The sequence below is a fragment of the Neoarius graeffei genome, chromosome 28, assembly GCF_027579695.1.
Source record: "Neoarius graeffei isolate fNeoGra1 chromosome 28, fNeoGra1.pri, whole genome shotgun sequence".
Taxonomy (NCBI): domain Eukaryota; kingdom Metazoa; phylum Chordata; class Actinopteri; order Siluriformes; family Ariidae; genus Neoarius; species Neoarius graeffei.
Window position 1 is genome coordinate 1,850,803 of NC_083596.1, and position 13,757 is coordinate 1,864,559.

At 43.0% G+C, this 13,757-nt stretch overlaps 1 protein-coding gene across 1 annotated transcript in view; it reads left to right on the forward strand.

Moving 5' to 3' along the window:
• Positions 1-13,757, forward strand: part of LOC132875989 (voltage-gated potassium channel subunit beta-3) — a 64,224-nt gene that overhangs the window by 20,154 nt on the left and 30,313 nt on the right. The gene's annotated exons all lie outside the window — the stretch shown is intronic.

Sequence of the window (13,757 nt, forward strand, 5' to 3'; positions counted from 1 at the left end):
TAATGGTTAGAGAACCAGAAGGTCACCACTTTGATTCCCTGGACCAGCAGGAATGGTTAAAGTGCCCTTGAGTAAGGCACCCAAACCCCAACTGCTCTCCAGGCTGCTCTGGGTGTGTTGGTGTGTTGTACGTCACTCTGAATAAGAGCATCTGCTAAATGCCTCTAATGTGTTATATATGAAGTGAGAAGAAGCAGAGCTTTGATAATCAGGTGTGTGGGTGTACAAAGCACCTATATACAGGCAAGTGTGTGTAAGAGAGAGTGAGAGTGATGCATGTGAATGAATCAGGTTTGTGGGTGCATAAAATATAAAGCACAGGTATATAGGTACGTGTGTGAGAGAGAGAGTATGGTTATACGTATATATGAGACAGGAAGAGGTGGAGCTTAGATTATCAGGTGTGGGTGTGTAAGTGCGAGTGTGTATGTTTGTCCATGTGAGATGGAGCTTAGATGTTCAGGTTGGTGTGTGTGTATGTGTGTGTGTGAGAGAGAGAGAGAGAGTTAGAAACACCTGTTGAAAGCCTCTTCACTGCAGTGTGTGTAATTTTCTGCTTCCTGATGTTTTATGACATCTTTAAACATTCATGAGGCCCACTGACATCCACTTTACCTCTGTGTGTGTGTGTGTCTAAAATATGCTGTGTCTGCTATTCTTCAGGTAGTTAGTAATACACAGTCTGTCAACACACGCACAACCTTCTTCGTAGCTCTCTCTCTCTCACTCACACACACACACACACCATGTAATATCACAGGTCAAAACTCCTGTCATGTCATGTATTTGACCTTTATTTGTATTTGTAGTATTTAACAAGATGTGTGCGCACACACTACAAAGCCACTCTGTGTTAAGAATAGCAATAAGGTTAGCAACAGGATTTTCACTTGACAGTGAACAAACGTGTGTGTGTGTGTAGGTAGGTGTATGTGTGTGCTGGGTTTTCCATTAATGTACGGAGATTAAGGCCGCTGTTCATGGAATTACTGCTGTATGAGAGAAAGAGAGAACAGATTTGGAGAGAGAGAGAGATGAATGACTGCAGCAGAGATGGACAGATATCATGATGAAGTGAGAGAGAGGAAAAGAAAGAGACTGACAGAGAAGGGGAAAGGGACAGAAGTACATGGACATAGAAGAGATGGAGCAAAAGATAGAGAGATTGAAGCATAGATGGAAAGAGAGAGAAATGACACAGAGATGGAGTGAGACAGATTGAGAATGATGGAGAGATGGAAGGGAGAAAGAAAAAGAGAAAAATGATACAGATGAGAGAGAGAGAGAGAGAGAGAGAGAGACAGATGGGACAGAGCTCTGGATGATAGGATTTGCAATGAGACAGAAAGAGAAGGATGGAGAGAAAAATGGAAGCGAGAGAAAGAAAAACAAAGACAGAAACATTAAGAGAACAGACATTGAGCAGAGCACAACAGCACAGATAGATGGATAGAGGTAAAGTCTTTATCTCTGTTTGTCCACCTTTTCTTCCTTTCTTTCTCTCTATTTTTTTCCTCTGTCATTCTCTCTTTCTCACAATAAGTACAGTCATCTATAACTCTGTCCCATCTGTGTATACTGCTCTCTCTCTCTCTCTCTCTCTCTCTCTCTCTCTCATATATATGTGCATCTGTCTCACTTCTGTTCTTTTCTGTTTTCCACTTCTGTAATCCGGATGGATGGATGAAAGTGTGTGTGTGTGTGTGAGAGAGAGAGAGAGCAAGCAGGTGTGATTTGAAAGCAGAAAAAGGTGGTACTACTGAAAGAGGTGTGTGTGTATGTGTGTGTGTGTGTGAGTGAGGCAAGATGGGCATGCCAGAGCTGGTTGCCCACGGTAACAGCCTATCCTGGGTTGGTTGCTGCAAGAAATGGCACAGTATGTGTGCAATGCAGCAGCGCGCGTGTGTGTATGTGTGTGTGTGTGTGTGTGTGTGTGTGCGTGCATGCGCGCGTGTGTGTACGCGTGTGTGTGTCACATATTTATGTGCATCTGTGTGTCACACAGATGCACATTTCATTTCACACTCTCTCTATTTCACAGATGCTCTACACACTCACACACCTTTACACTAAACACCCCCCACCTTTCTAAAGACACATTACACCTAACATACACACACACACACACACATACACTTAATGGAATTTTATGTTTTTCTTGAAATGAGTATTTATACATTATAATATTTCTAGTAAAAGCTTTTCATTAACACTTCTAAATTATTTCCCAACACAATGCTGTTGAATCCTGCGCTCTGATTAGTCAGAAGGTGTTGATTAATTCTCTCTAACAGCAGCTCTGACAGTAGTGCAGGTTTATATTAATGCACTTGTTCTCATACATTACTGTTTTTATCTTAACAGCTTATTCGTAGGGGCGTGTACCATGGACGCGCCACGTAAACGGAATAAAAATGTGTAATGGTTGATATGGTGAAGGGTTTTTTTTGTAATAATCTGAGGTAAAGCTGTAACTAAGTTTTCCAACATCATGCGGAGGACAGAGGAATTTACGTTTCTTTGTAGTTTCATGGTAACATGACAATCTGCGTTTTGTTGAGAATAAAGAGCGGCTGGTAAGGAAATGACTGTATACAGCTGCTACAACTTGTTTCCTGAACAATAAACGTGACTATAAATGGGATGCCAGGTGTCGCCATTGAGCCCTTTGGAGGTGTCGTGGGCCTAAATCAATGAAACATCAAGGAAGGAGGGTGCCCACCTGATGACCCCAATGAAGTTTTATCGCTCTCCCACTCAAAACAACAGGCAAGAAGCAGTGCTGATTATTCAAGGGATTGTACCATCAAGTCCTACAAGCTCTACTGATAAACTGGGCAACTAGTGACTGCTGTGAAAGTGCAGCTGACAACAGTGGAAAGACTCTGTGACGGCATGGAAAGACAGCTGACCAGAGGGAAAGACCCCAACGGGGCTGTCATGGGCTAGCTACCCATGACAGCAGGCTCCGTCGCTTTGATAAGTGAAATGGAGTCACCCCTCATTGCTACGAAAAGTCCAAAGAGGAAAATACCCCTAGAGTCTGCGAGAGTGGGGGCAAAAGATGACTCGTTGGCTGACAACATGGTAATGAACCCAGGCAAGGAAACGACGATGAGAGAAAATCAGCACGGCAACTACCTCAGCTGCAGTTAAAGAACTCCAAACGTGCATCTGCGGATGGAATAAGGTTACATCCAAGTTAGGGCTGAAAATACATCAAGGGCACATGAAGTGTTTGAAGGAGACAAGGTCGGGATCTCGCATTGACCATTATCTACTAAGACAAAGGTCCAGTAAGGCGAATGAAGCTCAGCGGCAGGATTCAACCCACAGTCCATCGAGCATCACTATCCCAGTGACTGAGAGAGACTCAAGCACACCTTGTGACAACCTGGAACCTAACCAGCCACAGCCTGCATTGAAGAAAAACATCCAAGGCCACAGAGACCAAGTGAAGTGGCCAAAATCCTGCAGCAAGAAAGAGTGGGCAACAATCAACACAGACCTGATGAACATCCTGAGTAGCCTCAGAGGAATAGTTGAGAAGAAGCTGGTGAAAATGGGTGACCTTATCAACTCCTATGGAGCAGAAAGATTTGGACTAAAACAGCCAAAAAAGAAGGAAACACCGACCCCACCCAAGTCCAGAAGGCAACGAGAGATTGATCAACTTGTCAAGGAAAGATGACAGTTGAGGAAACAATGGAGGAAAGCTTCAGTGGAGGAGAGAGCAGCCATTGACCTCCTGCATGAGGATCTTAAGGGTCATCTGGCAAACCTGCAAAGAGCTGAAAACCTCAGAACTCGATGCAAGAGGAAGGAGAAGGTAAGAACTTCCTTCTACAAAGATCCCTTCAGGTTTGTAAAAGGTCTGTTCACAAAGGAGAAGAGCGGGTCTCTTAAGGTGCCAAAGAGGGAGCTGGAGGACCACCTGACAAACATACACAGACATCCAAAGACTTGAACGAAGGGAGATACCCTCAGACATGCCACCAGTACCTCAGCCAGAACATCTACTGGATGACAGTCCCTCACGGTGGAGTGAAGTTGAGAAGGCAATTAAGAAGGCAAGGGCAGCTTCAGCTCCTGGACCAAATGGAGTTCCATACCGGCTGTACAAAAATGCTCCCGATGTTTTGCAGTTTCTCTGGAAGCAGTTGAAGGTGGTTTGGACAAAGCAAACTATACCAAAAGCTTGGCAGAGAGCAGGGGGTATAATGATACCCAAGGAAAAGGATGCCTCTAACATCAACCAATTCCAGCAGATCAGTCTCCTTAATGTTGAAGGCAAGATCTTCTTTAGCATTGTTGCTCAAAGACTGACAACCTACCTGAAACAGAACGGCCTGATTGACACGTCAGTGCAGAAGTCTGGGATACCAGGCTTCTTAAGATGCTTAGAACACACAAGTATCATGTGGCATCAAATCCAGTCTGCAAAACGGGAAGGAAGAGACCTGCACGTCTTATTCCTGGACCTAGCCAACGCTTTTGGATCTGTCCCTCATTCTGTCATCTGGTTAGCCTTCGGCTTCTTTCATGTGCCAAAGAACATCACAAACCTGGTCAAAAACTACTTCCAAGATTTGCAATTCTGCATAACAACTACAGAATACACAACATCATGGCAATTACTGGAAGTGGGGATAATGGCAGGATGTACCATCTCCCCACTAGCCTTCACCATGGCAATGGAAGTGATCATCCGGGCTTCCAAATGGGTTGTGGAGGAGAATGTCTGCAGGATGGACAGCGATTACCTCCTATTCGTGCCTACATGGATGGCCTGACCACCCTGACCTCCACCATCCCATGCACCAAGCGTTTGCTGGAAAAGCTTCACGACAATATAACATGGGCTGGTATGAAGTTTAAACCCAGCAAATCCTGAAGCATTTCCATCATCAGAGGAAAACTCGTAGACCAGAGATGCCACATTGGCAAAACACCCATTCCAATGGTGTCAGAGCAGCCAGTCAAGAGCTTGGGACGGTGGTACAATGAAAGCCTCAAAGACTCAGACCAGAGTAACCAGCAGAGGGAGGAAACCATCAAAGGCCATAGAGAAACCATCAAAGGCCACCATAGACAAGACCCCACTTCCTGGCAAGCTGAAACTGTGTTGTCTGAAATTTGGACTACTCCCTCGTCTGATGTGGCCCCTTACGGTCTACGAAGTCCCTATCACCAAGGTTGAGAAACTGAAGAGGACAGTCAGTTCTTACATTAAGAAGTGGCTTGGACTCCTGCGTTGTCTCAGTGGTATCGGAGTGTATGGACGGGGAACTCTGGAACTGCCTGTCTCCAGCCTCACTGAAGAGTACAAGTGTATTAAAGTGAGGCTGGAGATGACTTTGAGTCTCACGATGCAGCAATATGAGCAGCTGCCCCCAGACTGGCAACTGGGAGGAAATGGACCCCATCAGAAGCTGTACAGTAAGCACAATCTGCTCTCAGGCATGGAGACATAGTGGGACATGTTCAACAGGGAAGAGCAGGGCTTGGTTTTGGTGCAAGTTGACCAATGTGGCACAAGGCTCCATCCACTGAGAGAATAAAGCTGGTGGTTGAGCAGGTTCGGCACCAAGAGGAGGCAGAGCGATGTACAAAGGCAGTCTCACAGTCAAAACAGGGACAGTGGACCAGCTGGGACAACCTGGACCATTGCAAGCTCACATGAAGGGATCTTTGGGAAATGGAAGGAAGCAGACTCAGCTTCATCATCAGAGCCACCTATGATGTTCTTCCTACTCCCAGAAACCTACAGCAGTGGATAGGAGAAGATCCCACATGTGCTCTCTGCCAAACACCTGCAACATTGAGGCACATCCTTACCGGCTGCAAAACCAGCCTGTCCCAAGGTCGCTACACCTGGAGGCACAACCAGGTCTTGCAGCAACTGGCGATCACCCAAGAAGAAAGGAGGACCAACACCAATGCCCTCCCTCCTCCAATGCCTGGAATATCAAGCATCACTCCTTTTGTGAAAGCAGGCAAACATCCGGTGAAATCACTGGCAAGAGTGAACATGACCCTCCTAGACCTGGCCCGTGACTGGGAAATGCAGGTTGACTTTGACCATAAACTTGTCTTTCCGACAGAGATAGTAACAACTACTCTCAGGCTAGACATCATCCTGTGGTCAACTTTCCAGAAAATTCTATACATCCTGGAACTGATGGTACCATGGGAAGCTGCTGTTGAAGAGGCATACGAGCGGAAAAGCCTGAAGTATACTGAAATAGCAGCCCAGGCAGAACAACGCAACTGGCATACCAAGGTGTTCCCAGTAGAAGTTGGGTGTAGAGGGTTTGTTGCCAAGACTACAACTAGGCTCCTGAACAGAATGGGAGTGAAAGGACAGGCCTTCCGACAAGCAGTGAAATCACTCTCAGAGGCTGCAGAGCGAAGCAGCAACTGGCTGTGGATCAAGAGGAAGGACTCCAGCTGGGCTGTGAGATGACCATTGAGGGGGAGATGACCACTGAGGGGTAAAAACAGAGGGGGGTACACCTGGGACGCCAGGTGTCACCGTTGAGCCCTCTGGAGGTGTCATGGGCCTAAATCAATGAAATATCAAGGAAGGAGGGTGCCCACCTGATGACCCCAATGAAGTTTTACCGCTCTCCCACTCAAGACAACAGGCAAGAAGCAGTGCTGATTATAATAATAATAATAATAATAATAATAAACTTTATTTGCCAGGTATGTGAACACACACGAGGAATTTGACTCCGGTTTCACTTAGCTATCTTAGTACAAACAGATAAAGCGTAGAAAAAAACAAAAAGCTATGTACATGTAGAAGGGTAAATAAATAAATAAATAAATAAATAAATAAATATATATAGACAGCATAGTGCAAGGCTGAATTAGTAAATATAAATATACTGTGTGCACAGAATGACGGTATGAGTGTGCAAATATTTCACAGTTGATGTTACTGATATTTGAGTCCGGTTTTAGCTGTTCATCACAGAGACAGCCTGAGGGGAAAAAACTGTTCTTGTGTCCGTTTTTTTTTTTGCGTACAGTGTTCTGTAGCGTCTCCCAGAGGGGAGAAGTTTAAACAGTTTGTGACCAGGGTGTGATGGGTCTGCAGAGATGTTACCTGCCCATTTCCTGACTCTGGACAGGTACAGGTCTTGGATGGAGGGCAGGCTGACACCAATAATTTTCTCTGCAGACCTTATTGTCCGTTGCAGTCTGTTCTTGTCCTGTTTGGTGACCAATCCAAACCAAACAGTGATGGAAGAGCAGAGAACAGACTGAATGATGGCAGTGTAGAATTGTGTGAGCAGCTCCTTAGACAGGTTGAGCTTCCTGAGCTGGCGCTGAAAGTACAACCTCTGCTGGGCCTTTTTTAATGATGGTGACTGTGTTGGTCTCCCACTTCAGGTCCCGGGAGATTGTGGAACCCAGAAACCTGAAGGTTTCAACAGCAGTCACAATGTTGACGGTGATGGGCAGCAGGGTGGGGGGGGCTCCTCCTAAAATCCACTGTCATCTCCACAGTTTTGAGCGTGTTCAGCTCCAGATTGTTCTGACTGCACCAACAGACCAGCCATTCAACCTCCTGTCTGTATGCAGACTCGTCACTATCTCGGATGAGACCAATGACCGTTGTGTCGTCTGCAAATTTCAGGAGTTTAACAGACAGGTCTCTTGAGGTGCAGTCGTTGGTGTAAAGGTAGAAGAGCAGAGCAGTGGGGAGAGCACACACCCCTGGGGGGCGCCAGTGCTGATAGTCCGGGTGCTGGATGTGATGCTCCCCAGCCTCACCTGCTGCTTCCTGTCAGTCAGGAAGTTTATTATCCACTGACAGGTGGAGGAGGGCACAGTGAGCTGGGTGAGTTTGGTGTGAAGGATATCTGGAACAGTGGTGTTGAACGCCGAACTGAAGTCCACGAACAGGATCCTGGCGTACGTCCCTGCAGAGTCAAGGTGTTGCAGGATGTAGTGCAGTCCCATATTGATTGCATCATCCGCTGACCTGTTTGCCTGGTAGGCAAACTGCAGGGGGTCCAGCAGGGGGTCTGTGATGTCCTTCAGGTGTGACAACACCAGTCTCTCAAAGGACTTCATGACTACAGATGTGAGGGCTACAGGCCTGTAATCATTCAGTCCTGTGATTGGTGGTTTTCTTGGGAACCGGGATTATTGTGGAGCGTTTGAAGCATGAGGGGACTTCACACAGCTCCAGGGATCTATTGAAAATCTGAGTGAAGATGGGGGCCAGCTGATCAGCACAGACCTTCAGACAGGAGGGTGACACATCGTCTGGGCCGGGTGCCTTCCTGATCTATTGTCTGCGAAAAAGCTGACAAACATCCTCTTCACAGATCTTGAGTGCTGGTGTGGGGTCAGAGGCGAGAGGAGGCAGAATAGCAGGGGGTGTAAATGAGTCTTTAATGTCTGGGGGGGAGAGGTGTGAATTTGTCAGATCTGCAGTAAAACACATTCAACTCGTCAGCCAGTTGATGGTTCATTGCAGTGACTACGTTTACATGCACGTCCAAATCGAGCTGCTGTTGGTAATCGAGCAAAGGGTCCCAGCAGGGGTGCCAGAGAAATCCAATCCTACATGCACAAGTGAAATCGGGCTATTGTGCAAGGTGCATTGTGCACCCGAGCCACACGTGGCGCTACACGCCCCATCGTGTTGGTACACTTCCGGTTGTCGTCATGAAGAAGAGCTATAGTGTTGCCAGATACTGCTGACGTTTTCCAGCCCAAAACATGTTCAAACCGCTAAAATGCACTTAAAACCCCCAATCTGGCAACACTAGCAGTTCCGTGTTCAAGCTGTTAGGCTTGCTCTAACAGATTATGGCTACAAACTGTCCGGCGCAGACCACTGTTTTGTAAGACAACTTATTTTGCACAATAATATTTTTCTAAAGTCCATTTTTTGCTTACAAAAAATATTTTTTTTTGCTTACAATTTAACTTATGTCTTAATAAACACACAAACAGTTCAATTGTTTTGTTTTTATTGACATTCTTCAGATGTTGGATATATATACACACACACAAATACAATGACTTGTTTATGTACACAATTCACAGCTATGCAACAGCTGTACAGATGTATTTGGTGATACAGTAAGTGAGCTAAATTTTAACAGTGCAAACAATGCCACAAAAAGAAAAGATTCATGCCGTTGTCATGATTCGTTGTCATGCCGACCGAGGCTGTTGTGTTTCCCGCTTGTGGTCTCGTCACTCGTCACTTCCGGAAGTAGCTCGACAACTAGCTCGATAGGGTATACATGCACAAACTAGCTCGGCAGAAATCGCATAAACTAGGTCGTGTAGCTCGATTCCGAGAAATCAAGTTCGGTTCAATTTCAGCCGAATTAAGGTGTATACATGGCATTTTGAACTTCGATTTCAGTCGAGCAACGGCAGAAATTCGATTCTCTCTATGTGCATGTAAACGTAGTGAGTGTTGGGGAATGGTCTCCTGTAGTTGGTGATGTTCTTCAGGCCTCTCTACACTGACGCCGGATCGTTGGCTGGAAGGCTGAAAGGGATTGTACCATCAAGTCCTACAAGCTCTACTAATAAAAAGTACGACATGCTGTTCTTACGGAACAGGTAACAGGAACTCCACTTCATGAAGGATTAACAATTTAAAAACATACCTTAAAAAACATGATGAAACATTTCTTTTTGCTCCTTCAGTCTTGGTGTTCATTTATTTCTGGGCCAGAAATAAGCAACACTCCCATTTTTTAAAACAATTTGAGGTTGTGGGATATGTTCAAGTTTCTGATGAGGCACTTGAGTTCATTTTTGTCAGAAGCTTTTCATATTTTGTTTGACTGCATTTGCACTTCAGCTTGCAGGCAGAAGATGGAGATGAAGATAAATGTTTTATCCTGGAGGAGAAATACAGATATATTTTATTACACACAAATCTCACAGCGTCTCAACAGGACTTTGGGGAGGTTCAGAAAACTTTATTGTCTGTCATAATATGACGTGAAAATCCGTTTTTACAGAAGAGACTGTAAAGAACAATCAAACACAGGCACAGGAAGGATAAAAGGAGGCAGTAAATCTGTGTAAAAATGTCAATTATTATTATTATTATTATTATTATTATTATGTTGTTGTTGTTGTTGTTGTGATCACCCCTGCCAAGATGGCATCCTGGGTGGCTGCCCATGTTGCCATACTGAAATCCTCCACTGTGTCTGATGATAATCTTAAATGTTTTATGTTATAACAATAATTTATCATGTTATAACAAGTTAAATAGTGCATTATTATAAAAATAAGAGTTTCTTGCTATTATGTAATGGGTTTGTAGGTCGTAATAACATGAACATATCTTGCTTTAGCACTAAACTTTTCATGTTATTACATGTTACTGATCCGTTTTCCTTTTTCTGTTAGTATAGCAGTGCTGCTGAGAGTTATTAGCTAATGCTAACTAGGCAGAAATATTTCATGGGGTATTTCTGCTGAAATGACAGAATAAAAATAACTTTTGCTCTGAAAGAAAAAATATAAGGGAAAATGTGTGTCTTTAGATCTTCTAGTTGTGAAAACTAAGTGTTTTCAGTGGTTCTAGGTTAGTGATGAAGATTAGAACAAATTAGCTGTTTAAATTCTACATTATTATGGGTTATTGTGTATATATGTATATGAATATCATAATTTCACTAGAAATAATCTCTGTCTATTGTCGAGGGTGAACCCCGCCTCTCGCCCATAGTCAGCTGGGATAGGCTTCAGCTTGCCTGCGACCCTGTAGAACAGGATAAGCGGCTACAGATAATGGATGGATGGATAATCTCTATCTAATCTAATTTAAACTAATCAAAGGTCAAAAACGTTTCTGGTTGTAATTCAGCATTTATGACTCTCACGCTGTTTGTTTGTTTTTCTTCAACAGGATTATTGTCTTTTACACTCTCAGTCCTTCAGTCTTTAATAAATCACTCGTTTATTAAAAAACTTCAGGGTCATATTAAAGTCCAAGAGCGAGCAGATAAAAACCTGTGCAGAGTTTTAGCTCCGTGTTTAACTGCTGTTGTGGATCATTTTGTTTGTGGTATTGTAATGATCGTGACTAAACTGTGTTTAATAAAAGAGAAGAAACAGAAGAGGTTCAAAAACCTACTGACTTGCAGTAATGTGTGTGTGTGTGTGTGTGTGTGTGTGTGTGTGTGTGCGCGCGTGTGTGCGCGTGTGTTGCTCTCATCATCCTGCTGCTGTTGATGTTTTCGTGTCTCTCAGCATCGGACACAAAACACTCAGTGATTAAAATGAACAATAGAAAATGCAGTGACTCACAAACCCATTTCTGATTGGCTGAAACAAGTGATTGACAGGATGAGCGTGTCATACATTCTCCCTCTCTCACTCATCATTTACAGTTATTTTTTCTGCCTTTAAATGGAAAAAAAAGATCAATAAAATATTAAATAAGTCTAAAGTGAATAAATATTAAAAATAATAGGGTTTAATAAATCAATACAAAGCTTTAATACATCAATATAAATATTATAAATAAATTTAAAAATCCGGATTTGTTTATAATTTATTTATTAATTTCTGTATTCATTTTATACTTACCTTGTGTTATTAATTATTTTTAAAAATATTTATTTTATTTTATTATTGCTACAAAAAAGATCCTTTTAATATTATTTATTTATTTATTTATTTCCTTGATTATGAATAAATGCAGCGGCACAGTGGTGTAGTGGTTAGCGCTGTCGCCTCACAGCAAGAAGGTCCTGGGTTCGAGCCCCGTGGCCGGCGAGGGCCTTTCTGTGTGGAGTTTGCATGTTCTCCCCGTGTCCGCGTGGGTTTCCTCCGGGTGCTCCGGTTTCCCCCACAGTCCAAAGACATGCAGGTTAGGTTAACTGGTGACTCTAAATTGAGCGTAGGTGTGAATGTGAGTGTGAATGGTTGTCTGTGTCTATGTGTCAGCCCTGTGATGATCTGGCGACTTGTCCAGGGTGTACCCCGGCTTTCGCCCGTAGTCAGCTGGGATAGGCTCCAGCTCGCCTGCGACCCTGTAGAACAGGATAAAGCGGCTAGAGATAATGAGATGAGATGAATAAATGCAAAAATAAAAAATAAATAAAATCTGCAGTAATATGTCATGCACTAATGCAGTAATTCATAAATATTAGATAAATAAATAATAAAGGAAAGGATTTAAATATTACTGCATATGCAAAATAAATATTTAAAGAGTCAGTGGTTTGTGCCACTGAATATCAGTAAAAAATAAATGATAATAAATGTTATAACTAATAATTAACTTCAGATATTTAAAAAGGCAAACAAATAAACAGATAAATTCATTAAAATTTAAAAATTAAATCTGTAAAAAATACAGAAATTCATCAATAAACATAAAATGATAAAATAATTAAGAAATTATGTGTATAAATGTAAAAATAATAATTTCAGTTGTGAACAAATGTGATAAATAAAAGATATGTTCAAAAAAATAAATACAGAAAATGATAAGACGGGAAATTAGGGAATGAATGAATGAATGAATGAATGAATAAGAGACACAAAAATAATATGCAGTAATAAATCGAGCTTTGATTTAACTCACACACAGAAACATCAAGACTCGTCTGACACACACTCTGATACTCAGATGCTGATGCTAATGGAACATGTTAATGATGGTGTAGATCAGGGGTATTCAATTAAAAGTCACTGAGGTCCAGTTATTAAATTTTGTCCAAGTAGAAGGTCCGAACCGAAGTCCAGCTTGTGTCTTATAGCCTTCCCCTATGTCCACATTTTCATATGGTTTCAACAATATTTATTGTTCATTTCCAATGCAGGAAATGAACTGAGTGCACAACTATCTCTTTTACCATAAATAAAAGTCGTCCCAGGAAAATAAATTCAAGGCCTTTATTTCAGATTAAAGAAAACAGAAACCTCAGAATAAAATAAATAAAAAAGTGCAAACAGAGTGGAATAACTCCTTTTTCTCTTAAATTAAAGAGGTCCCAACCTAGGGTGACCAGACGTCCCGGTTTTACCGGGGACAGTCCCGATTTGGGGTTGTGTGTCCCGAGTCCCGACAAAAGTCTGTCGGGACATGGATATGTCCCGGTTTTCGCCACTTGCGACGTTTGCGACTGAGCAGCGTGGGAATCATGAGCGGAGAAATGTCTGCATTTACTATTTTGATGAATTGACAGGAATCGCAAACTTTCCTGGTTACTGCCCCCTGGCCCTGTGGCATGGGTGTTTATTTAGCCACATTATTCCAGACAACAGAACGTGTTGCCATGCAACAATAAAATAAACAATAACTGGTGTGAATGTTCTTTGTCTAGCAGCTAGCAGCAGTAATGCCGCAGCAATTATGCTGAAAAGAAAATGTACCTTTTCCAAAGATTTACAGGGCACCTACCCCTTCCTCCAAGAGGTGCAGAACAATGCGTACGAAGCCTACTGCACACACTGTAAGTGCTTTGCTCTTGTACTGAGTTGGGCAGCCTATGTTGCAAATGCTGTGCGCTCCTGTGGGGGCTTTCCTCGGGCTGTCGCCCCTCTCCTCCTTTACTGCTGAGAGAGGCCCTTCATATAATCTTTTTTTATTCACCTTGCTATCCCAAGATAACGACATAATTAATTCAGGATCTCGAGAAAACAACACAACTAATTCGAGATCTCGAGAAAACAAAACCGTTATTCCGAGATAACGACATAATTAATTCAGGATCTCGAGGAAACGAAGCCGGGCCAGTCTTCTG